General features: G+C 51.0%; 1 long non-coding RNA gene across 2 annotated transcripts in view; it reads left to right on the top strand.

Moving 5' to 3' along the window:
- LOC114013362 (uncharacterized) overlaps window positions 1–23,598 on the top strand; it is a 30,237-nt gene extending 6,639 nt beyond the window's left edge. The window contains exons 3-6 of one of the 2 annotated variants that reach the window (XR_008747534.1): window positions 7,072–10,391; window positions 11,133–11,353; window positions 22,406–22,534; window positions 23,217–23,598. This is a non-coding gene — a long non-coding RNA (uncharacterized LOC114013362). Of the gene's footprint in view, window positions 1–7,071; window positions 10,392–11,132; window positions 11,354–14,341; window positions 18,351–22,405; window positions 22,535–23,216 lie in introns of those variants that run through there. The other variant, XR_003556294.2, reaches the window with a different exon arrangement.
- Window positions 23,599–24,734: the final 1,136 nt, after the last annotated feature.

The following is a 24,734-nucleotide window of genomic DNA, read 5'->3' as shown; positions in this document are numbered from 1 at the left end:
AAGAGGCAGCTGTGCCTATAGTGTGGACATGGGCCCATGCAAATGAGTAGGAAAAGAGACAAGAGAACAAGCAATATTGTCCCCAGAAAATTGTAATTGTTTTTGAGATGGAAAGATGTCATTTCACTCTTCTTTCCTACAGCACAAGGGAGAGAGAGCGAACCAGCTTTGGTTTAGCAGTTCTAATAAATATCGTGTGTGAGCTTTAGGGTGCTTATACAGGACAAACCATCCTTTCTGGCTTTTTGCTGCACTCAAACAGCTGCTGGCAGCTCTGCTCATGCTCTTGGAGTGTGACAGAATAGCAGCACTGAGAGCAGCCATTAGCTTTGTCCAAGTAGACCTTGGCAATGCCTTGGGTGTGAAAAGTCCAGAAGAAAGCAAACGGGCTTTGGCTGGGGTCTTGGAGCCTGAACGTGAGATGTGCTACCAGAACTCGCTGTACTGGTAGGGAAGCGAAGAGACTGCAGTGTTTGCAATGAGCCTTGACACTCCCCTTCCTGAACTGGAAAACTTCCTTCCCATTTGTTTCTCCCCCACTATCCCCATGTCCCTTCGCAGCAGGGATTAATAGACTTGCTCTCTAGGCTGGCTTAATACTGACATGAGATTGCATCTCTGTGTATTGCTATGTGTGCACCTTCCCCCTGCTAACAACAGTTGAATCCCTTGGCTAATCTCAGCAGCGTTTGGCAGGGAGGAAATGTCTCAAAAGCATTGAATTCCTAAAAGTTTCATGGGGGTGCACAGTTCGGTTTAGTACCCAAATTTGTGCCCCCTCTAAGGGAGGTCTCGGGCAGTTGGCCAGCTGACAGGGTGGGAGCTCAGCAGCCAGTGGGCACATACAGCTCCGAAGCCAGCTGCAGTGTGCCCCAGTTCCTGCGTGGCAATGCGGGGAGCAGGTACAGGGTGATGGAGGGCATGGCAGGGAAGGGTACCGCTACCTGGGGGGAGCGTGTATGTTGGAAGGGTGTATGCATGTGTGAGATCTGGCATTACTGCAGCACAGGGGCTACAACAGGTACAGGAAGGAGCTGTGATTATCAATGTGTGAGGAGAGATACAGGAGCTATAGGACATCAATCCATAAGGGCTTCTCCTATTCCCAGTACAGCCCCTGCTCTCAGCAAAGCAGAAGACAGGTTCCGTATTAAAATGTGCAAACAGCTCTATGTTAGCACTAAGAATATAACCTTCCTTCAAATAAATCCCTGAAAGCCACCTGAGGTGAGTCAGGGATAGGTAGCCAGAGCCTGTTTGTGCTGGTGTTGTCCTACAAGGCAGGATTGCTAACACAAGCACTCAAGCAATGCATCTCTGTCCAGCTGTAAAACTCTTTTCCATAGAGTCATACAGTCTTAAGAACAGGTGAGGATTTTTCCAAAGCTTTAATTTAAGGAATGGGGTGTCCTTTCCTTGTTAAAGGTAGGATGGTGGTCCCCTATGTGCTATTGAAAAGTTTGATCAATTTCTCCCCACAAAAGCTCCCTGTTTCTCTCTCCTTTCTCCTGTGCCACGCAGTGTTGCACACCAGGCAGCGTTTAATGAACTTGGCTCTGGAGAGTCTGTCTCCCTGCAGCTGCTTTTTCTGCTGCATCTCTGCAAATCATCAATATTCATGTGCTTCATCGGCAGAGCCTCTAAAGGGCTCTGGAAATCTGGAGCGGGATCCAGTGCTGGAAAAGTCTTTCCTGTGTGGGGTCAGGGAGCAGCGGGCTGTGTATTTGCCACGAGAGGGGGTTATGAGCCTGCGAGAGCCCAGGAGTGCGTGCTGAGGGTGCTGTGGCTCAGTGCTGGGTACCCAGGCAGGTCCTGGCTGGAACGAGCATCACCCTGCAGCTGCGCTGAGCAGCGTTGTTGTGTGCTTCAGCTTACTGGGGCCACCCTGGTGTGCAGTCTTGCCATGGGGATGGGTTGCAGAAGGCGCCTTTATCTCACTCCGCAGGCTTTGCTGCAGCTTCATCCCATTTTCCCTGTGAAAGATGGGATGACAGTGGATTAAGTTGCGATAAGGCCCTGTAAGTGCTGATGGATGGTTAAGTGGGATGGTGTTTAACAGGGGCTGTGACACCTGCCACAAGGCAAACGGCAAGACAGAAGCACACTTGGCAGGGAGGAGCTCAGTCCTTGTTTGCCCGCAGGGTCTTGCTCCCAGATGACCTCGTGAGGGAGAGCTAAAGCAGGAAGGTGATTTTCCTGACTGCAGACGGGGTACGGACTGCTTCGCAAGCCTGCCTTCCCCTCTAGGCTGGTTAAAAGCATCACTTTCCTTGAACGCATTTTCCCGTGAGCTGCTTCCACTGATGTGTACCGTTCTCTCCTTTGCAGTGATGCAACTATTTGTGTGATTGCAGGAAACGGCGAGTTACTGATCTGGCTGATCCTGGTTATTTTTTTCCCCTTTCCCAGGACAGGAATATTTCCTTCACAGGTGTTGCTTGAGTTTAGTGTGTTCTGGAGTCTGAGCTAATCTGCCTGCAGCCAGCAGAACTGAAACTAAATTATCCTAGCATATTCTCATTTTGGTCTCATTGTGGGTGTCAGGACACTAATTTGATATTTGCCCTCCCTGCTCCCTGGCCTTTTGCTCAGAATTTGAAGCCTTGGGAACAGTAGAGGTTCTGGGTCTGTGGTGTCCAGCTGAGTACAGGCTGTGCAGTTGCAGCATTTGCAGTCCAGTTCTTCTGTGAAGTATCCTTTATGGTCTGTCTGCTGCACAGAGATGACTAATAGTCCCCAGTCCCCATCCATCAAACATAATTAGGTCCATTTCCTAATGACCCTTTGGACTGCTCAAGTGGGAGCTGAGAGGAAGATGGAGCACCTTGTCAACGGGCATCACTTCCAGGAAAGAAAACTAACAGCCTCTTCAGCAATGCTGGGGCTGGCTCCAGGGTGGGTTGCAAGACCCCAGTTGCTGGACCAACAAACATCAGGAGCCCAAATATCTGCTTAAAAGGGAGAGAAGCCCCAGATGATAAAACCCTTAAGGTTCAGGATGAAATCAGGTACTTGCTGATATTTTGTGCTCTTCTGTGCCATGTGCAGTCCTGACCAGTGACCTGGATTCCTGCCTCTGCCTCCCATAAACTGGGGGATCCTGGAGAAGTCTTAACAGTGTTTTTCCCTGAAGTGGCTATGGTTTATTTTTAATGAGAAAGGATTTGATTTTTAGAAGATATTGATTAAAATAGAATCAGAATCTGTTTCAGAGAGAGTGTTGGTTGGATGAGTGTGTTTGTTTATTTTATTAGTTTTTGTTGGTTTTTACATAGACGTATCCATTAGGCCACATGCCAAGGAAAATGTGGAGGGGAGGGATTAGGCTAACACAACTGTGTCTTCTGAAATGTTCATTAATCTCTATTTTATACAAGGAAATTTTTTTCCAAAGGTCACAATTAAAACATATTCCAGTTGACCTGGTAAGTTGTCCTCCACTCTCTGATTTAGTACCCTGACAAGAAAGATGTCCTGAATCTGAATCTGACTCTTCCTGTGATTTGGCGGTTAAGTTGGTTTGTGTGTGTCTTTTTTTTTTTTTTTTTTTTTTTTACATCAGGGATACTGAAACATCTTGCAGGCTCACAATTGTGTTCCTTCAAGAGTGGACATGTGGTAGCTCAGTACTGGTAGGGTCTCCACACATTCTTCACGTGTGCTTCAGATCCTGTGTCTTTCGGCTGTCGTTCATCGCAGTCACCTCCTGGCCAAGGCTCGTACACTTATACATGTACCATGTTATCATTGAACAGGTCAGTAGGTCCATGCAGGCTCTGCAGAATAAATCCTTTTTGAAATAAAGGCTCTGCTGAACTGCACGGAAGCCAAAGTGAATTGTTTTGCTGGTTTAGCTTGCTGAAATGGTTCGGCACAGGGTGTGATGACTGCGTGGGCCAGGGCGGCTGTCCAGCCAAGAGGGCAGGGCTGGGGCAGCCAGCAGTTGCACTGGTTTAGGCTTCCACATAACTGATGCTGTAGCTGCTTGGGTTTGAGCACCCTGCTTTGACCTACCTCTCTGCCCAGACAACAAATCAGTGTTGCATACAGCATAAGAACCAGAGTCATGGTCCTCCAGGTGTTGCTTTTTTCTCAGGACAAGTTATTAGTGAGCCTGACTTTCTTCTTTGGCTTTGCTGTCTTGGGACTCTGGCTGGCAAGCATAATCAACAAGGGCTGGGGTTTGTAATTCCTGGCACAGAAACAGCATTAATGGATTTGTTCAGTTCCCTTTTATCAGCCTTTCCAGCCTGCCTCTTATCTCATTACTTTGGGGAGGGCTGAGGTGGGATTAAAAGAACGTGAAGGCCTGATAAATGGAGATAGAAACCAAAGTGTAGAGGCAGATCAATACAGGTCCATCACGAAGACTTGCGGAGAGCTTGCGGGGCTGGCTGGGTGGACCCAGGCCCTGGGGGAATGAGGCTGCCATGGGATGGTGCCAGAGCTCAGGGACCCCAGAGGAATGTGTCACAGCAGTCATGAAACCTGTTGGGCTGGGTGAAAGTGGAGCATATGTGAAGGCATCTGGCACTTCGCTTTCTGCAAATCAGTCCTGTGCTTCTGTTTTCCTGACTCAGCAGTTTGCTGTAGCACTGATTAGCATCTTGGCTGAATGAAACTTTCCCAGGCTTCACAGTGCTGCAAAGAGTTGCTGGTGCCTCCTGCATCTAAAGAAGCCACTTAACATTATTTGTACTCTTCTCCCCCAAGAGGTGAATGTATTAGTCACTGCGTAGAGGGCTCAGGATGGAGCTGGGATCTGGAGGAGAGGCAAATTGGTATGGGAATAAGGATGCCAAGTTTGGAAACTTCTGAGCCATCTAACACACCTAAGGTTGCCAAGGGAGTGGAAAACGGGTCTTGTGGGAGCAGGTTTCTCTGTGCCTGGAGCAATACCATGAGTGACCTTTGTCCTGGATGCTGGGCAAGTTGGTGCCTCCTTATGCATCCTTCTTTTTTCTCATCCTCATAGGCTGAAGGGGAGTATGTGCTTATGGTGAGGCTTCTAGGCAGCCTTGTTGTCTTCCTGGAGGCAAGGAGCAAGTCTCCCTGTTCAGCACAGAGCCACCCATCAGCACATGTTGTGGCTTTGGGAATTTTGCCTCAGCAGCCTGGTTCTAGTGTGACCGCTGACACAAAACTGGCTTGTACTCTACAAGCAGGAGAGGGCTGTAGGGTCCTTTCCCTGCAGGGCTGCCCTGTGTCTTGCTTTGCTTGGGTTCGTGAGGCTCCTAGCCTGTAGGAAGGTGGGGAGGGGTGAATTATGTCCTTCCTCTGTGCCCGCTAGGATTAGCGTGGCAAGGACTTTGTGGTGGATGTGGACACTGAGTACTTTCATGTGACAGTGCTGCGTTTCAGCTGAGCTTTGACACAAACCCAGCCAGGAGTCGATACCTAGCTTCTCAGAGTGGCTCCTGGGGCATAGCCCTTGGACCTGTCTTCCTTTAAACCAGTTTTTTCTGTTCTGCTTGGAAGCACTGAAAAGCATTCCGGGGCTCTGCTGGGGACCTCTTTTGACACCAGCTCTGCTGTCCTTCACTAATTTCTCCCCACACTTTCTCAGGTTTCCACGTCCCCTGTGTTTTCAGAAGAACCTGGGAAAAGCTTTCTCTTCACCTGGCATTGGTCGCAGATCTCTGCTCAGTTTCTTTCCTCCCTGCTGTCTTTCCCTTCCCCTGATTCCCGCCTTTAATTCGCCTTTGCTTATTTTGAATACAAAGCTCCTCCATCACAGTGTTTATAGTTTGCAAAGCCTTGGGCCCATTGCTTATTCTCCTTCTTATATCCCTACTTAACTGCCTTGGCTCCCTGTGCCCTTTCTCTGCTTCCGAAGTATCCATGATGAATCACAGTCCCTGTCCCCAGCTGTCTGCTGCATAGTTCCCATATCCCAGGAACCCTGTTCCCAGACATTGCAGCAGTTCAGTCAGAAAGCCCTCCTCTTTCTCATCCCTTAAAAATTGCTTTCTCTGGAGTCAGCAGCACGCGCCTTTGCCTCTCTCGCGGGCCTCTCAAGGCAGGAGCAGCCTTGAGCAAGATCTGTCACCCGCACGGTGCCCAGGCCGTACCCAGTGTGGGCTGGATGGGTGGTACAGGCATCCCCTCACTCCACTGGTGCTCAGAGCATCCCCACCTGCTTTGGAAGCTGCTGAGTTGATGCTGGCTGGCACTGGGCTTATCTCCCTAGCACCAAGTAAATGCCATCAGCCTGGTTGGTATCCACTTTTCCATATCAGCTTTTGTCATGGTTTCCCTTCGTCTTTTCCCAAAATAGGCTGGTCTGCTCTAAAGCACAAACGCCCTGGTTCCCATCTTTGCAAGGGTGTGGTGAGGAACGAGTGCTGGCCGCATCCCAGCTCTGTTCCCCTCCAAGCGCTCCTGGACCAGGATTATATTTTTATTTTTATTTTTTTTAGTGAACTGAATCTTCAGGCCATGTTTTGTGTCCAAACAAACCAAGCAAAGCTGATGTTCTTGCACCAGTGGGGACTGAAGCAATTCGAGAGCGAGTGTACAGTGAGCAGAAGACAAGTGGGATGAGGATGTGGGATGCTTTGGTCTGAGACTGAGTCAGCGAGTCAGAGCCTGGTGCTGGGGAAACAAACCCACGTCCTCTAGTCGGGGCTTGCAGAGGGGAGGGAAGGAGCCACGCAGCTAGCCCAGCGGAGCTGTACCAGCCCAGGGCTGGCACTGTAAGGAGCCAGGGGCGCAGCATGTGCCAGGCCTGTGCTGCAGAGCAGGAGGGAGGCCAGCCAAAGGGCAGGGAGCGTGGAGCGTGTAAATGGTGAGGCAGGGGCCAGGGTGGGGAGCTGATGGGGTGGCTCGCTGCAGCAAAGCCCTCCTTGGTCATGGTGCTGTGGTGGGACCCAAGCAGGTCCAGGTGGGTGAGAACAGCTCTGCTCTTGCCCTGGATGGCCTCTGGATGAGAGCATCTGTGCAACAAGGTGGAGTGTGGGCAGAGTGAGCTCAGGCCCATTTGCTTCTCTCCAGAGAAGTACACCCAGAGTTGAAATTTCCTGACTGCTGCACTTTTCCTGCCTGTGACTTAGTCCTCCTCCCTCTCCCCAGGCAAAAGCTTCTGAACTGAAATAATTCTGCAGATGGAGACCAGGACTCCGCGTCACTTCAAGTCCTTCCCGTCGGGCCAGGGTCACTCTAGTGGGAACATGGGACTCGAAGCAGCCTGCAGTGCAGGTGAAAGCCACAAAGCCAGCGGTGCATGGCCGCTCACCAGCTCTGGATGCTTGTTCCCACGCACATCAGAGGCCGCTGCTGCTGCTGCCTTTGCTCGCCTCCCATCGATGGGGACAGCTTGCTCCCCTGTCCTGTCCTCCAGAGACTCAAGGTCCAGCTCATCCCATGCCTGTGCACAAGGAGTGGGGACAGCGGCCGGCAGGAAAAGCGAGCCAGGCCAGCTCAAAATAGACTGCTTGTCGGAGTTTTCCATGAGACCTTTGAGACTCCTTATCTCCCCGCTGCTGTTCTGGCACAGGACGAGTTGCAGATGGAGCAGCCTCTATGAGCAACATTACCTCCGTCACCCCAAAGCTTCCTGCCACCCGGACGGGACGTGAGGCCGTTGTCCTGTGGGATAACGGCTGCTGCAGGGGGCACCGCAGCCTCTGGTTTAGCAGGACTAATTGGGTGGAAGTAAAACCTGCCTAGTGTCATGGGGGTGGGGGATATTGAGAAGCCTAGCTTTGGTGACAGCAGCTTTAGCAGAGTTTGGGCATGCAGGCATGGTAAGCTGTTAAAAAAATGCCAGTAGCCAGAGGGTGGTCTTGTACCTCTCCTGCTGTAATAGCTGCCTTGCTTTCAGCAATGCAAAAGGCAGCAGGGGCAGCTCAAGCCACCCTAAGGTCTGTGATCCTTCTTCTCTGTAAAAGTAAGTATATTCCCACCAGGAAGCAGGCAGAGCTGCTGCTTTGCTTGATGGGAGGTTGGTCCTGCTTGCCAGGCTCCTGGCATGAGCCATGGGTTTGTGGGTCTGTGCTCAGGTGTCACCAAGCTGTAGGCTTGTTTGTAGCCCTGGGGAAGTTTTGGCAGTGTGACCTAGTGCTTTCCACAAGTGCTTTCCTGACCCTGTAAGGATTTTCTTATGGCCTTAATGAGACATCTGGGGGCAATTAGTTTTCTGTTTTATGACATGCCTGGCTTTTCTCATTGAATGTGGCATGGTGGGGCTGTGCTGGTTCTCCAGCCACATCTGGGAAGGAAGGAGGGAAGGCAGCAGGAGCAGAGTCAAGCTTTGCATCCATCCTTCTCCTTCCCAGTGCTTTTGCTGCTGTGTCTTGTGTGCCTGTACAGAGTCCAGGTCCAGGCGTAATCCCACGTGAGCTCAGATGCTCAGCTATAGAGGGTAAGGCCTGTTGTGACCTGTTGCTCTCATGCAAGTCCAGAGATTAAGGTTGAGCCTGCTTCCCACCCGCAGTATCCTGAAGTTTCTTAGAGTAAGAGATTACAGAGAGGATTAGATATAAACCTTTGCTGCTGCAGTAAATCGTTTTTCACTGTTGCCAACTATGCAGAGGGGAGAGACTGTAGACTGGTATTTCCCATTGCATTATTGCTGACCCCAGTTATTTCAAAGTGATAAACCACTACCTGTCCCTGATCTGTCATAAACTACTATGCTGTATTGAAACCCAGGCAGGTTAAAGAGGAAATAATGAGCATCCTTTTTCATTGCTTTTTAGTTCTAGGGCTTTTGTGGTGATGTTTCTGAGGTTTTTCTTGATGACCCCAAGAGTGCATAAGCTTCACCTAGAAGTGTGTGATCACTTCAGGACCTGAGGCTTTGAGATTGACACTAAAACTCATGAGACCTACAGCACGCTTCTAAAGGCTTCAGTCACCTGCAGGGACCGGCTAAAGAGGACCCTCCATCATGGGGCTTAAATGATTACTTTGGACAGAGTTGCAATCATTTTTGTTTTACAGAGAGGGAGCCACAGAAGAGTGATGTACTTACTGCTAGAAGCAAGGATTTCTGGGGCTCTGCATGATGTTTAGCCGTAAGGTCTCCCTACCCTGACCAGTACCTATGCTGGAGAGGATGCTGACAGTCTCTGATGCAGGCTTTGCAGCAGAGATGAGCCCATACTTGGTGCTAGGAAGAAGCAAAAAAAGAAGCTGATGCTGGGCAGCTACTTACTTGTGATTCCTGAGGATGAGGTTCATTTTAGACAAGTTCTGAAGATCCATCCCTCTAATAGACCAATACATGTGCAGACCTGCAGAAAACACTCTTAAGAAATCTATTAGAAATCCTGCATGGAGGAAAAGGCCATTGAGCTGCTGCACTGGGAATGACAGGGCTTTTTTGTCTTTTATTTTCCCCTTGCAGTTCACTTAATCAGCTAATGGTTTTTGCTGACAGATATTTATCAGCCTGAACATGCTTTCCCTGGTCTTGGAAAAATAGAAATCTTTACTCCTGGCTCCAATAAAAAAATCACCTCAGTATCCCTGAACGAGCAAGTCTGGATATCAATCCTTCTCTTGGCATCTTAGCTCTGGGAGTCGTTAAGAAGAGAATGGCAAAAGCAGAAAGCAAAGCCACCCAAGGTTAGAAACAGCCCTGACTATTATTATTAATTTTTTTTCAGCCAGAAATTTCATATGTTTAATGAGCTGAGGGGCATAGCGTGCTAGCAGCTATCCCCAGGGCTAGAAGCAAAGCTGCCCCAGCACAGCTCACTGCAACGTGTGAAACAGCCCCATGCTGGTGTGGGAGGGTATTTGTGGCACTGGTACTGCCATGCCCCATGAGCTGTTACCAGGACCTGGCTCCAGCATCCCTAGCTCTGTTGCCCATCAGAAGTCATTTCACTGAAAAAAAGGCAGCTCAGTACCCTGTTAGTGGTTGATTGCTTTTGCTCCGTGCATGTCCCTCCCTGTCTGCAGAGCTAATCCTCCTCTCCTTTACACCCTGTTTGCCATCCTGCATTGATTTACTCCTTTCTTACACCAGTTTAGGGTGTTGAAATCTGCTTTTCAGCCCTGTCTGCAGCAAGTGAAACTCCACGGAGGCACCTCTGTTTGGATTAACCAAGTCTGGCCTTACAAAAATATCTCTTAAGCACAGCTCAGAAAAGCAAAACATCCAAGATAAGTTAGATTGTGATGTTAGATTTATTATCAAGGAAACAAGCCGTAACTTCTGAGATGCTGCTTGCCATCATAAATGCAGTTAGACATTCTTTCCAGTGCTAATGAGAATGAAGATTGATGTCCTTGCTTGTCCTCTCTGGTGGTGCCAGCAAACACTGGGGTCTTCCCTTTTTTTCTTCTCAAAGCACTTCATGGTTCTGAAAATTACTGAAGTGAAATTTTACAATGTGTGCCTGCTGGTTTGTGACTTCAGTACATCTAGGAAGCCCAAACAGGTTTGTAAAAGCTCTCTTGCTCTCTGTATATACGAATGTATATATAAACATATATCTGTGTATAGACTAAAAGGAAACCAGCTCCTACTTTGTTGCTCAGGGCTGGGATCTGCACATTCTCTTTTGAGTATTTCATGCCAGATATTAGCTGTGACTTATATTTTGAATAAAAAATTTTAATTAAATTGGCGTTTTTGAGCTGCTGGGGGGCTTTGGCCACTATCTTGCTCAGGAAATAAAATGACCTAATTTGTGAGAGTTGCAGGGTGAAGGAAACCAGCTTCTGTCCCTGTTGGATAGTGACAAATATGTGGAAGAAGGCAGTATTCCTGGGGGAGAGGGGGGCTCAGCCGGTTTAACCAGGGGTCAGAGGGATGCCCAGGACCAGGTACTAACCAGCACAAGGCTTTGCAGACATCTCCAACACACTGTGGGACTTTGACCTTGGTCTGGTTGTTCAGCTTATGGGAGAAAAACCATCTCGTTCACGGCCCCAGAGCAGCAGTAGAACCTTTAGCATGGCTAACGTAATCCAAACCGTAATGGAGCCAACATTGCTGTGCTTTCAGTCAGCTCAGAGGCATTTGCCAGGGTGCTGGGCTGAGTCCGGCCATCGCGGAGTCTTGTGAGCTATGCAGTGCTTGCCAACCCTCTGCCTGTTTGCAGACCTGTCTGCTTCCCTTTGTGTGTTCTCATTGCCCGTTGCCTAAAACGTAACACACTTCATTTGTTTCTGTCCAGGCACAGGATTTCAGGATGTGAGAAGATTCAAGGAAAGATTTATCCCCACTAATTGGAAGTGAGAGAAAGTTTTCCAGTCTCAGATTTCCTCACTACCATCAGAGCCTGGCCGAGAGGTACATCACCATCACCATGCTGTTTAAAATAATCTCTTGTGCTGTGCATAAACGAGAGGAACATTGAACTCGGGTGACAGCCCCATGACCCTGGTCTCAGAACAGGTAGGAATGACTGGAATCAATAAGGATCTCCATGGAGATTGTTAGTTCTTCAGTAACACTCGGGTCATCACTGAAGTGTTTGCTGTTAAGGATGGGCAATTCTAGCTGGACAGATAGCAATAAGACAGACATTTCTGTCCTAGCAATGAAACTGAGTCCTCAGTGCGGGGTAAATGGAGAATTTCCTACAGAACTGACCTCTGGCAATTTTCACCTGCTGAGGAGCTCTGCTGTTGTCCTCGGAGATGATAAAAATGATGCAGATGCTTCCAGTCCTGCTCTGCAGTGACTGCAGCCTGACTGTAAATAAGAAACAGTCCCAGCAGCGCTTCCACTTACCCAGCATTTCTCGCTCATGGATCCCTGTGCATTTTGCACTGGCTTGGGAGTGTTATGAACTGGGAAACCTCTAGTGATGTGTTATTCAAAACACACTGGCTTTCACTGCGAAGTTTCAGTTGTGGTTTCTAGGGTTGGGCTGAGATTATTGCATTTAAATTCAAGGCAGATTCCATTCACTCATGGGGAATGAATGCTAGATCCTTGCCCCTCTGCTAGGAAATAAGCCCTGGATACACAGATTTGCAGAGAGACCCTGGCCACAGGTCACCTGGCTGCTCTTGAGCTGCTCAGGTAACAGCTCTGCCCACTGGCTGGGCCGCTGCGTGCTCCAGAAACCTGCTGAGATGTCAACATGTTGTGTTTGTAGTAGCTTCTGGATGTGGGAGAAGGACAGAAGACTGGTGAGGGAACACAGAGCTCAGGAGAGGTCTGTCCCTTGTGCAAGTAGCCTGTGATTTTGGCAGGGTGACAAAGGTCCAAACCCTCGACAGAGGGAACCACCACAAAGTCTGCTCCCTGTCCCCATGGTCTACATGACCAGCATGAGGCTCTCATGGATAAAAGCTTGGACTCGGGGCTCACTGTGCAATCTAATCCTGACCTTGGTTTATTGTTTAAACTGCTGCAGCCTCAGTGTATGGTAGAGGCTGAGAAAACCTCAGATCTTGTTTCAACTGAAACAGGAACCTCTGCACAGCCATTGACACCAGATGGTCTCAGCCGGGTTGAAGTCCAAGTGGATGAGGAAAAGCAGTATAAATTCCACCCTGTAGATGTGGCCTTAGAGTCTCCTAAAGGGAGTAAGGGAACCTGTGTTTGAGCTGCTTGAAATCAGGCTGGATTAACTTTTGGGGAACTTGTGGAGTGAAACTGTGCTCCTAGAGCCCTGAGGTTTGCTGTTTGACAGTGATGGGGGGAGACCTTCCTCCAGTTGCTCTGCAGTCACTCCACTGTAAGGCCCAGGAGGGCTGATGTTCATCAGTCAGGAGCAAACACGCCAGGAGGTCTGTGCGCTCTCAATCCTTACCTTTTTTGACAAGAGGAGAAGGTGGACCCATCTTTCACCAGGTGGGTGGGGGTTCACCACCTTGCATGCTGTGACCTTGAGCTCAGTTGGGACCATCATGCCATGAAATGAAAGCAGAATATGGGAGAATCCCTGGGCAGGACTGGGCACAGGCAAGGAGGTCTCCAAGGGCCAGGCTGGCTGCAATCCCGTTGCCACAGGGCTGCAAGGCAGAAGTGGGGAAGTGGCCACAGGGCTGGAGGTGACAGAGTGCTGAGACCCTGCTGCCCCTGCCTGATCCCTCCGAGCAGCAGGTCCAGAAACCCCAGCAGATGCTGTTCGTGACGCCAATTAGCAAGGCTCTGAGCTGTCGTAATAGGACAGGCCCCTTGCCTGCAAGCCTTGGTGGTGATTTCTGCTTTGGTTTCTATTAACAAATCTCTGTGGTTATGTGCTCATGCTGCGCAGCGACGGGCGGAGGGTTCAAAGCCAAGATAAATAGTCTTGGGGTCTGGCTGAGGCTCCAGGAAAACAGAGAGCATAGCAAGTAATTTGGTTAATACGTTCAGACACAACCATTAGCCCGTCAGTGCTTCCTGTGAGGGAGGCTCAGCCAGAGAAACCTGGACTGCCGTGGTTTAGGCACAACTAGCCTGGGTCTGCAAAGCTGCCGTGCTGCCATGCAAGGGCTGGCCTGGCACCGGGGTGGCCACGGGTCCCTGTGCTCTGGCCTGGAGCCAGGTGTGGGGAGAACGGGAAGACACCATCCCTGCCTTGTCTTTGCTCCCAGGAGCACAGGTGGTTCTCAGTGGACTGGCGTATCATGGAGGACAGAGACTGTGCCTGTCCCTCTTCCCAGCTTCCCAGTCACCCATGCAGGAGAGGTGCCTTGGCCACTGGAAACCAGTGAGTGGTCTGTCCCATGCAGGGCTGGAACTGGGTCCCTTTCACCTGCAGTGATTCGTCTTTGGTATGAGGGGTCTGGATCAAGCTCATTGATGTCTGTGGGATGTGGTGGGGAGGCGGTGAGCCCGGACCTCCCACAGCCTCCAGCAGACACTCTGACTCTCTGCTGGGTTCTGCTTGGTGGTGGGTGTCGTTTTTCTCATTGTGGCACTAGTATTCCCCTCTCCTGCTTCATTCCCGGGTGTGCCAAGGTGTATTTACACCGCCCTGGCTACATATGTGGGTACCAGCGTGAGTGTGAGCAGAGTCTCTCTGCTCTCTGAATACTAAAAGTATTCATCGCCCTTGACCAAAGACGACCTGGGGCAATTCTGGAGGTCAGGTGTTGTGGGGCTCTGCTCTGCATGCAAGTCCTGCATTAACGGTCCCAGGAAAGAGGCTGGTGTCTGTGTCCTTGTGCCCAGGCATTCTGCAAGGCTGTGTCTTTTAGTGTGGGTCTGAGAGAGCAACAGCTCTGTCAGTCCTTGGAGCGAGAGCTCGTGATGAGCAAGAAAGCCGGATAATCTGCTATCACCTTGAGAAGCAGCGCTGAAGTGTTCAGCTCCTTTGATTGTCTCCTTTTGGCAGGGGAGAGGGAATAATCCCAGAAACAACAGGTTTCTCTGAGAATCTAGATTAGAGTCCATCCATTACAGCACCTTTCCATTACTTATTTATGCTTTTTCTTCTCTTAGCAAAATTCTTCAGCCATCCTGGTTTGTCCTGTTGACACCCCAAGAATGAGAGGGAGGGAAACCTCACAGGCAGAAGACCCTCCTGCCTGCTGGCTGCCTTGCCTCCCCCTTTACTGGCTTCAAGGAAGCAAGAGCAGGTGGGTGCTAGTCAGCAGCCAGCACAGTAAGATTGGGTTCTTGGGAGTCTTCTGCAATGACAACTGATTTTGAGGATGCCAAGACTAACCCCTTCGACTCTGATTCCATAAGAATCAGCCAGCTTCGGCAATGAAACATCTGCAGCTAATGGGAAGAGCAACTCACCCTGCAGGCATCCGAACAGTTCAGCTTTGAATCTCCTGGCCCTCAGCATACTGTCATCTCTCTGTCCATCCACAGCTCCAAAATCTGTATGCTGTGCTGCATCGGTTTATTGCTTTATATAAGGTTTATTACATGCCAAAGGATGCCCTTTTGCTTGTAGAGTGATATGCCAGCCACAGGTGTATGTGATGTAGCCTCATTGGGTCTCTTTCTATAAGATCCAATGCACAGGTGCTTTTTTGCAGCCTTGCAGGCTACCTGTGCTTGGAGGACCACACATTGGGGAGCTGGGCTGTGTGTGCTGGAGGCCTGCTGGGCTACAGAGAGCTTCAAAACACGCAGGGGGAAGTCTCCAGCTGGGAAAAGACAAACTCACTCTGTTGAATGTTTTAGGTCCAATTCCCCAGCTAGTGCAAGCAAACAAGCATCTGCTCACTTTAATCCTCATCTGTACTAAGCAAGGATGTTGCTATGCATTGTCCAAACAGGGTTTTTGCAAAGGAAGGAAAGTAAACCCCAAGATAAATCTGTTGCTAATGGCAAATCCTTTGAGAAAGCCAAACACCACTCCAGGAGCTGCAGTGAGATTCGGGGAGTGTCTCCCAGCTGCAGGCTCAGGAGCACCTTCAGCTTCAGTGTTACCCCATCTTGCCTGCACATGGTGTTTCCAAGAAGGCCAAATACTGACTGCAGATGTGTGAGCAGCCAGGTCCTGGCTTCTCCCAGCTGCACCCAGGGCTTTGCTTCTGCCCTTCTTGTCCACACAGGCTGGAGGCTCTGGGAGTACTTGCAGTCCCCAAGCCCTGTCCTGGCATCCAGGCTGCCATGCTCCAGGGTGGCTGCCAAAAGGGATGGAGAACAGAAGGAAAAAGGTAGTTTGGCTCATCACGAACTGTAAGTAGCCAAGCCACCACCTGTGGCAGATCACAGACTTGTATTAGACCCATCTCCATGGAGATTAAACCCTGTTGCCACTCCAGAGGATCAGCAGGAGAGCTCTGCTGATGGCAAGGTGCACAAGGGTGAGAGGAAGTTTTGCTCGTGCTGCCTGCCAAGTCTAATCAGGATCTTTACACACCAGCTCCTATATGTTGGCATCTCTCCGGGAACTGACAGACCTGTTCTTCCTATTGTGCCCCAGGGAGCAAGAAACATTCCATGAGTCTCCTACACTGATACTAGAGAGTAAAGCAAACACGGGACAGTGAGTTCCAGTGCCCTGGAGAGGAGGAGACACTGGGAGCAGCTCAGTGCCCCCCTGGAGCTCCCAGAAGGGCTGGTGCACCCCTCGACTTGGTTGTCTGCATGCAAAGCAGCAGGATGCAGCTGCCCTCACATCTCTAGTCCAGCCCGGTGGCCTGTCCCCTGTGTTTTTACCTGGCATGGCTTTTCCCTAGCTGAAATGGCAGAGGGCTTCCCTTATGTTTTGCCCACTGAGCTTGCCTGGGGCTGCAGCAGGTTTCCCAGCTGCAAAGCACTGTAAATCACAGGCCAAATGCGGCTGCCTCACAGCTGTGCAGAGAGGGCTCTAAGTCCAGGGTCACTTAGCTGCTGCACGGTAGCTCCAGAGAAGTGATATGTGGATTAAATTTCCAGGAGCTGGTAGGGCCAGACTCAATTTTGAGCCACCAATTTACCCGATTAAAAATAAACAGAGTGTTACAGACAGGCTGTGCTCAGTCACAGCTGAGTTTTATAAACGTGGCTGGGCACTGGGATGGAAAGAGTGCTTGCTTGGAGTCACTCTCTTTCCATTCCCAATCCATGCTGCCTCGGGAGGATTTGGGAAGCAGAAAGTTCGAGTCAGGGCCTCTGTGAAATTCTGGCTGCTCTGAGATTTTCCCACATGTTCATTAGACGTACAGCTCATACAAGTTTATTTCCAGAGGTTTTAAGGGCTGTGAAAGGCTCATTGTATCTATCTGGTGTGATACCCGTTTTTTGTGGGAGCTTGAACCTACGGCTTGCAAAGCAGAGAGGCACTAAACACTGTGTTGCTGCGGTGGTTAACAACTGGGTGAGGCGGCTCTTTTCAGTCCCAATTTGGAAGTTGCAGGAGCCAGCAGAAATACAGAGATGCCATGGAGGGATGCCTGCCCTGCGCTGCATCCCTTAAGGATGCTTTTTAGCTGAGATGCCCATCCGTGCAGTCAGAGCTGTGAGATGCTACTGTGGCAGAGCTGAGCCATGCCAGCAGCCCCCAGGGAGCAGGGTCCCTGGCCCCCGCAAGGTCCCTCACTGTGGTGGGAACAGTGGGGTTATCAGAACGGGGTGGCTCCTCTCTAAGATGGAAATTTCTCCTCTGGCCAGAGGCAGAGGTCTTGGCTTGCATCCCTGCTCCCTGTCACTGAGCCTCGCCACCTTCCAGGGTTCACTTTGTTCACAAAGAGCCTCAGATAAGCTTCTTGGCAGGGGTGCTCTGTTCTGCATGGCATTAGCATGGCTCAGGACAGGGTTTTTTAATATTAACCTCTTGTATCCCTTGGAAGATGCAGCTTAGACACAGCCCCTGGGGCTGGGGCAGCAAGTCAATGCTCTTCGTCAGTAGGAAGCATCAGCATCACCGCAGGGGTTGGCTTCCTCTGACTGCCAACACAGACCGAGGAGATGTCAGCCTCCTTGGGTAAGCACCACGGAGGTAGCAGCAGTGCTCACCTGTGGGCTGAGCCCTGTGCTGGGGCACCCAGCGTGACCCAGAACCTTCTGCCTGGTGAGAACAGGCTTTGAACCCCCTCCTGTCAGAGCCACGGGAAATCTTGGCATGATGATGAGCATGTGTGCCTGAGGCTGGGTCTGCAAAATGCCTAAGGAATGGTTGCAACATAGGGGAACTTTTTTTTTCTTCACTGAGTAGTTTTATGTGGAGATGTGTTTCTTCATGAGTTAAGCTTTTTTGCCAGCCTGAAAAATCACCTTAACCCCCTCTGCTCAAACTCTTAAAACAAGCGGTTGGTGATCTGGGGGAGCCAGTCTAAGGCATCTCATAAAGCACCTCGTGGGATGCTGTAGCCGCTAACCAAAAGCGTGGCCTCAGAGTGCTGCAGCATGCCCTGATTCACAGGGAAGGGCTGGCTGGCAGCCGATGTGCTGCCCTCCCCTGCCACTCAGCCTCATTTATCTTCGTTACTTGGGCTGTTTACGCAAGCAAAGAATTGGCCAGAGGCGCCCGGCACCGCTGCGTGCCAAGGGAGGAAGTAGGCACCAGCACGAACTCTTGTGGCTGGCACCCAATTGCCTGCACGCTCTTTTGAGAACAAAAAGCCAGGATGTGGTCTCCGTGGCTCAGGGCGAGGGGTGGCTCTGGCCCCTTGCATGGGTTGTGCCGGGGGTCCCGGCAAGGGGATCCATTGCCTCATGCTCTGTGCTGGTGGCCCAAGGGCATCCCACCAAGTGGAGATGCTCGGGCACCTCCACACAAAGCTGCAGGGCACAGAGCTCCTGGGTACCTTTGCTTCCAAGGCTTGAGAATGTTGTCCTTGGGTTTAGTCCACGTTTAATCCTTTATGGCATGGGAGCTGTGGCTGAGCTTGTGGCTGAAGAGAGGTGACTTACTGCTTTGTTTGTATCTCCCCTGGTCGCTGAGCTAGCACGGCCACTGGTGCCTTCCCACTTTGCTTCTCTTATTCAAGCAGCTCCAGGAAATCTCTGCTCACCCCATGACCCCGCTGCAGAGAGAGGGGCATCCTCCCCGTGCCTGGGGCTGGCGGGGGCCTGGGGCTGGCAGGGGCAGAGCTGGGGTTTAGCACCCCTGGCTGGGCTGTGCTCACCTGGAGAGCTGCCACCTGGCCGCAGGGGCTGTTCACCAGCCTGGAGTGGGTTTCCAAGCTCGGGGTTGGAGATCAAATGAGTGCTGAGCTGCTGACAGCCAGCTGCCACTCAAAGGAGAATAAGCAAAATTTTCTAGAGTGTTTTACGGGTTTCTGTGTTTAAAAAAAAAAAAAAACAACAAAAAAGGCCTTATTTTTTTTCCCCCTGCTCCATCAAACATCATTTGATGTAAAATTGCTAGTGGGAACACCACTTGCTGCAGTTCTGAAGAAAGGAATGAATGGGATGGTCCAGGGACATGTCATCTCTAAAGCTTCCCTAAGCCAGCATCCGTGAAGAGAAGTCTAGACATGGCAAAACCCCTTTGACTCCTGCCTCGAGGTAGCCAAGTCCCCCCCCCGCCAGCAGCTTCCCGTGGTGGGCGGCTGCGCCAGCGTGTGCCCAGCTCCAAGAGGATGTGCGAGACAGAGCACGCTTTGTGTCACGCCTGGCCCGGGCTTGCCTGGTGAGAAGAAACACGGCAGAAATATGCTGGGGACTGACACAGCACTTCAACGGTGGTGCTGACCCTTTGGCCCATCCAAGATGTGATGAGGAACCGCGATGGAGTCTCAGGGCTGACACCGGTGGGTCCTTCCATGGTTTTGTTTTGTGTCTCAGCCCCTCCACTCTAACGGTGGTCCTGTGTGTCCTGTCCATACACCATGCAGGGCAGAAGGTCGTACCCCACCACAGAAGTGGGGAAGCAGGAGGCGATAGTGGTGCCCAGGATGGTTGCAGGTCTGGTCAGCATCCCTAGGTACCTTCAGGTTACTTTGCTTCTGGCTCCTTCCAAAGCCACAGGGGTTGCTCGCTCCTGGCAAGATTGCCCACAGAGTCACTTGGGGACACTGTCTTTTCTCACACCTACTTTCCAGGTGACGGGAAACAAAAGAACCCAAGATATTTAAAAGCAGGAAGCCAGATTCTGTAAACTGTCTAAAAATGTATCCTCCGGAGATGAGATTTCGCTCTGGCTCCAGGCCCGAAGGAACGATCAGTGCTAATGAAAGCAAGAGACCGAGGAAGGGATGGTGGCGGGGGGAGCGAGCTGCCCGGCCGAAGCATCCTTGCTGCGTCCCCCTGCCTGGTCGTCCTGGTTTCATCTGGGATAGAGTTAATTTTCTTCTCAGTAGCTGGTACAATGCTGTTTTGGATCTAATATGAGAATAATGTTGATAACACGCTGATGTTTTTAGCTGTTGCTAGGTAAATACTAAGTGAAAGACTTTTCGGTTTCTCAGGCCCTGCCAGTGTGAAGGCTGGAGGGGCACAAGAAACTGGGAGGGGACACAGCCCAAACTAGCCAAAGGGCTATTCCATACCATGGGCCACCATGCCGAGGATATAAACTGGGGGGTTGGCCAGGTCCTGTCGATTGCGGCTCGGGGGCTGGCGGGGCATCGGTCAGCGGGTGGTGAGCAACTGTACTGTGCATCACTTTTTTGTTGGGTTTTTTAATTCCCTTTTGGATTTTATTCTTCTCTCCCTGCCTTTCTATCTCACTGTAATTGTTGTTATAGTTTAATTATTAAATTGTTCTTATCTCAACCCACAAATTTTACCTTTTTCCCGAATCTCCTCTCCATCCCTCTGCAGGGGGGGGTGAGTGAGCAGCTGCCTGGTGCTTAGTCACTGGCTGGGGTTAAACCACAACACTGGAACACTCCAGACCTGGTGGGCACAGAAAAATCTTGGGTCTCACCATGCCTTGGGTTGAGGCTGCTGCCTGTGAGTTGGGATGAAATAATTTAACTCATTAACTCTGCACATTTTTGGCGTATAGCCCCAGAGAGCCAGTGAGTGCTGCAGGAGGGAACAAAATTCACCAAATAGAAACAACTACCTGCTGCTTTACAGCTGCTGGTAGCACTTGGGACATTGAAATCCCCAAGGTGTCTGGGGAGTGCAGGGCTTTTGTGGGAGGTGTCCTTGCTTTCTAGCCTTGCCTTATGCAAGGCCTTTTACAAACCAGTAAAATCTCTGATTGCTGCCACTGGTGCCCTCTTGACTGGTTTTGGTAGCTAGGAATTGCAGGAACAATGAGCTCTGCTGGTTTATTTCCCAAATGTTTCCTTGAGACTGACTCATAACTGATGAAACCAAAACCTTGGAGTAGCTCATCATGTGTGGTTGCTTTCTACATCGCGTCTGTAGGCACCTCATCCACCCTCCAAGCCTGCCTCACCCACAGACCAGCTGCCTCTGGGTGATTTATAACATCTCTGCAATGTAGACAGCTTATAAGAAAAAAGGAATTATTCCATGATTGATCTCTGGCAGCTATCCAGTAACTCCTGTTGGACTCAAAGCCATCTGGCTGGGTGCTGGTCCATCTTCAGAGGTGTGCTGAGCAGATCAGCAATGTGTGGGCTGTTGGCCAGGAAGGGCCATCTCCCGGAGCAAAGAAGATGTTTCTGGAGAGGAAGGAGAAATGGAATTTGGGAATGTCTTCCCTTAGAACACAGATGACGTGACTTCTAGGCAGACCATCCTTGTCTCCCATGACCAGCCTCAGGGCGAATACCCCTTACCGATATGGATGCCGGGAGCGAGGCAAAGCTTGTCATCACCGCTCCGAACAGAGAACAGATCCCGGAGACCACAGGCTGAGCGGCCGGGAAGCCCAGACAAGTGCTCTCCTGAGGCACGCAATCACAGACATCCTCTCCCTTGGGACCGGCTCTTCCTGCCTGTTGATCCTTGTTGTAAATCCCAAGAAAAGCCCTGGGAAAAATAGTACCCCCGGTCCCTGGCTGCTGAAGTAGGAAAGCCAAAGAGCTCCTGGGATCCAGTGGAAGGCTGTGATGACAGCAGGGACCTGTTGCTGTTTCAGTTCTGTGTGCTGGAGGGGGGGTGAGCTTGCTGCCGAAGCATCAGAGGCAGGGCGGGATGGAGGGCAGTGCTGCCACCAGTGCCCACCCCGCAGCCTCCCACCTGCCCCTTGCCTGAGCAGGGCTGGGACGAGGTGGTGGTGCTGGAAGGCGTGCGGGCCCTGAGTTACACGAGTAACTTGCAATTAACAGTGAGGAAACACTTTAAAAAATCTGGGAGTCCTGGAAAGGGAGGAAAAAGAGGACCGAAGACAGTGGGCTTCATCCCTCCCCAGTAATGATAATGATTAGCCCAGACACAAACTGTGGGGACAGTCCAGCTCCAGGCAGAACAGGGCAGTGGGCTTTCCATGACGGGCAGGCTCGGACTATACTTGCAGCCTGGCAAAGGGACTGAATCCTTTGTCATTTTGACCAGTGTAACCCCAGCACATGCAATGTCTGGGCTCACACAAACTTGTCTGGAAAAACAGCCAGGAGACACAGCTGGGGCTGCTGGAGAGCCCGGCTCTGCCGAGGGAGCTGATGCTCCTGTCCCAGCACATGACGGCGTGCAGGTGTGTTGATGCCACGCCATCCATCCCCAGCGTCCATGTGCTCCTAACTTCCATAGATCTGCCAAAAACCTCAGATTAGTTTATCTGAAGGGGTGAGAACAAGAATTGACTAGGACGAGGATGCATATAGCAGCAGTATAAAAGCTCCAAATACAGCTGCTTTTCAACAGGAGCTCCCCAAATGTCTATCAAAGCACCTTATTTTAAAATGAAAATCTTTTAGTTACCAGCTTTATTCTTACCTATTGAGTTTTGGAAGAGATCAATCAAGTTTTAGAATTTTTTTTCCCCTAAAGACCCAGAGAAGCTGCTTTTCTAAATGAAAAGACTGCTTATATTTATTTTTTTTAAACCAAGCTTTGGAAGCACAGAGGAAGAAAATGCAAATACTTTCATCCACAGTTTTTGTGGATGAAAAGTTGGGGGGTTTTTTCCCCCTTGCTGCTGTCTTCAGCAGCCCTGTACTGGGCTTACTTGAAAACCTGTATCTTATTTAAAAAGCTCAGATGGGAACTGTTTTGTAAATCAACCTAATACATACAGACTTCTCTTTGATTTCTCAGGAGTAAAGCCAAGTCAGCTTGCTGCAGGGATGGAAGAAAACTCAGGATGAGCTTGTCTCTGGACTTTTTTTTTATTAAAAAAATCCTATCCTTAGTTGACGCCTCTAGATGCTGCCCACACTTGAAAAGGTGAGTTTTGACCCTGCCCAAATGCTTGATCCCGCATAAACGTGTTTGGTTTTTATGGGTCACAAGGAGCATGGCCGGGAGCAGTGCCCTGTCAGTCTGTACAGCCCCATTAATTACTGCGATGGAGCTGGCTGCCTATTAATTCACAACTAAAAGGTGCAGCATAGCTGTACCCTTCCCCTTGACAGCGCGTGTAAACACCACAGCGCTCCCAGCTTTCCCATCCAGCGTCTCATCCAGAGGGAAACGTGGGCCAAGTTGGCTGGGGGGGGCCTTCTCCCTCCTCTCCTGTTTTCCATTTCCCTGGACCTAGTGTCATGTGCATTTCTGTGCTCCCAAGGTTTCTCTTGGCACATGCCTTGGAGAGCAGGGGGGCCTAGGAGCCCAGCAAAGTGATGCTTTATGTAAACGAGTGCTGATTATAATTACGCTGCTATAATTACTGCTAAGCAAATAAACAATAAAGGGCAGCGGCATCCCGGAGGCATGTGGGGCTTATGCAACCTCTGCAAAACCCCCAGAGCAGATCATGTGTGTTCCCCGGGGCTCACGGAGGAGGGAATGGACTTGGAGCAAATGCTGAACTTTATGGCGTTCTGCTCCAGGCAAGCTGGGGTGACACGGGAGCAGCCCGGGGAGATGGGGCATTGGGAAATAAAGTGTCTCTGTGTGTGTTTTGCAGGAGGACGACACTTTTCCGCTAAGTAAAAGTCCTCTTTGCTCCCTTGTTGGGTTACTTGGATCAAGTGGATCTGCTGGGGGATCTCCGAGCCTGCTGGTGGAAGTTTCTCATCCCATGAAACCAGCCGTGCAGCGAGCCATCTCTGCTCTTCTCCTGCGAGGTTCCCAGGGATGGTCCTGCAGCGCTGCCCACTCGGAAGGCAGGGCATCGCCGAGGGATGCGGGACAGGACCTGGCCTCTCGCCTGCAGCCTGCAGGGAGCCAGGTGGAGCAGCCCAGCCTGGTGCCTGCCCAAGCCTCCCCTCCCGCAGTGTGCCCTCACTGACGAAGGCCAGACCTTCATACCTTAGAGAGAGATGCAGCTTATGCACTCGTTTATTCTTAATAGAGTAAGTACTGGCTGTCTCACGCCTGGCACTGTGTTGGTGCTTGTGCTTCATCCCTGATTTTATTTGTGTGCTTTAAATGTGGGCAGCACCCAGCAAAGCTGCATTTCAGGAGTGACTGCAGCGAACGTAAAACAATGCCCTTCTCCAGAGACATTCCCCATGAGCTTTTTTGACGCCCCCATGGCATCGTGGGGGTTAACAAGAAGTCCAGGCAGGACTTGTGGACCTGGGTGCAGGGGATAAGAGACCTGGAAGGGCAGGGGCAGAGGTCTGGCTCTAGCTTCCCTCAGGATGCTGAGGTGGGGAAGGGATCTGCAGGGAGAGGTCTGTGGAGCTGAAGGAGGCTGTCTGATGATGGCGGGTGGGGAGGTGGTTTGGGTGGGACAGAGAGGGAGTTTGGGGAGCCCCTGAGCTGCTGGAGGGGGATGTGACCCTGAGGAGGGGGATGTGGCAGGGCTTGCTGGAGATGCAGCTCTTCTGTCTACCTAAACCTGTTTTTTTCCAGCCAGGCTGGGGCAGTGCTGTGCTGGAGGCCGGGAGAAAGGCTGGAGCGAAGCTGGGGAATGCTGGCTGCGGTGGGACAGCCAGGGTGCAGGTACTGCCGTGGGGAGCATGGTGGGGCCAGGCTGCCTGTGGTGGGATGCACGGAGGGACCTGTGCAGGGGAAAGGGCCCTTGTGTGGAGTCCGTGTCTCACGTAGCCTTACCTCAAAGCATCTGTGCTTTTGCCTAGCAAAGCCGTTTCTGTCTCCCTAAGCATCGGGAGCTGTCCTGCAGGTTTATGGGCAGCCAGCTAGTGCCCCTTTACATCAGAGCAAATGTTCATCTTTACCCTAAATCGCCTCCATCTCTGCAGTCTCCTCTGCCTGCAAGGGTGCTTTCAGTGCTCCATCCCACCTCCTCGCTCCCTGGTTTCCCAGGATAAACAAGCCAGCTCCCATAGTCCTTGCCTGCAAGCTGGACACTCTGTTTCTTTTGAGTCTCAGTTCCTCTTCATCCACCCCGGTTATTTTCCTGAGCACGAGTGACCACAGCCATTCCCCCTGAGCGCTCCCAAGGGCTCAATCCCAGCTCTTCTCCTGCTCTTTTCTCCCAAGCAAGTCCGTACGTGCCGCAGCCCACGGTTCTCCC

The sequence above is a fragment of the Falco peregrinus genome, chromosome 5, assembly GCF_023634155.1.
Source record: "Falco peregrinus isolate bFalPer1 chromosome 5, bFalPer1.pri, whole genome shotgun sequence".
NCBI classification, from domain to species: domain Eukaryota; kingdom Metazoa; phylum Chordata; class Aves; order Falconiformes; family Falconidae; genus Falco; species Falco peregrinus.
Note: the sequence above shows the minus strand (reverse complement) of the source record. Positions and strands in the feature narration are given on the sequence as shown.